We start from the raw sequence: 1,696 nt of genomic DNA on the forward strand, positions 1-1,696 counted from the left end.
GTCTCAAAAAAAAAAAAAAAAAAAGAAAAAGAAGTCAGGGCAAATAATACATCTAGGGAGACGCCGTGTGGGCAAATAGGCGAACACCTTTTACACTGTTCGGGTCGGGAATGCTAAATTAGTTAACCATTGTGGACAGAACATGTGCATTCCTCAAGAGATCATAGAACAGAAATAACATTTGCCACAGCATCCCATTACTGGGTATATGCCTAAAGGATTATAAATCATTCTACTATAAAGACACATGGACACAAATGTTTATTGCAGCACTGTTCACAATAGCAAAGACTAGGAACCAACCCAAATGCCCATTAATAATAGACTTGACAAAGAAAATGTGGCACATATGCACCATGGAATACTATGCAGCCATAAAAAAGGGTGAGTTCAGGCCCTTTGCAGGGACATGGATGAAGCTGGAAACCATCATTCTCAGCAAACTAACACAGGAACAGAAGACCAAGCACCTCGTGTTCTCATTCATAAGTGGGAGTTGAACAATGAGAACACTTGGACATAGGGAGAGGAACATCACACACCAGGGCCTGTCTGGGGGTGGGGATCTAGGGAAGGGATAGCATTAGGAGAAATACCTAATGTAGATGACGGGTTGATGAGTGCAGCAAACCACTATGGCACGTGTATACCTATGTAACAGACCTACATGTTCTGCACCTGTATCCCAGAACTTAAAGTATAATAATAATCAAAAAAGAAGGAGAATCTGCTTATATCAATTAGGAAGTTCTGGGCCTTTGCCCTCCAGCCTTGATGAATGGATGTGCACTCTCTCCCTGCTGTTTCACCAAGCTGGTAGAAATGTCAAGATGTAGTCTGCTAACTAAGAGTCTTTTCTCCTGACCTCCTTTTGTGATTATAGGTTTAGAGAAAGTTAGACTGGGAAAGAGCTTAATACATTATTTAGTTTATTTCCCCCAAGTTTGCCAATGAGGTTACTGAAGTGAAAAAACAAGAAGTGTCCAGGCCAAAGTGTTAAGGAAAAGTAGGAGTCCAGGTCTGCTCATGGCCTCACAAGTTTTCCCTGCCTAATGCCGTTATTTTATTTTCCAGCAGAGGAGTTCGAGTAACCCTGCTTACTGTTCATGTGACCTTATAGAGTTAATGCTTCATTTGAACTGGAAAGTTCTTAGCAGACTAAATGCACCTTTATCTGATGTAAGAAAAAGCAGGCTCTTTTATGGTGATTGATAGCATCTAATTACATGTTTTGTCAATCCCTTAAGACACTGATTTGTCGTTTCCTGCCTGTCAAACAGGAATAAAACCTCACATTTGGATTTACCTAATGAATGCTTAAATAGGAGTAAGGTTCCTTGGTGCCAGAGCATGCCCTCACACCAATAGCCATATGGGTTAGGAAAATCTTACACTGGGTCTTGACTTAGACAAGAGTTCTTTCTTGTGTATGATCCTGGAGCACAGAAACATCTGTAGATTTCTTTTCAAACAATAGTTTAAAATGCTTGCCTTAAAAATGTCTCTGTACAGCATTATCCCATTAAATTTACATTAAATGAGATTAAATGCACGTCAAGTGCTTAGCATGCTGCCGTAGAAGAAACACCTTACTGTTAGTATCTTATTTTTGAATCAAAAGATATATATAGAATGCGTATTGATCCTATCTAATCGTATGTATGAAAGGATTCTTTGAACATGGATAGTCGCTAAT

This window comes from Rhinopithecus bieti, unplaced genomic scaffold, assembly GCF_001698545.2.
Source record: "Rhinopithecus bieti isolate Rb0 unplaced genomic scaffold, ASM169854v2 scaffold_7673, whole genome shotgun sequence".
Classification (NCBI taxonomy): Eukaryota; Metazoa; Chordata; class Mammalia; order Primates; family Cercopithecidae; genus Rhinopithecus; species Rhinopithecus bieti.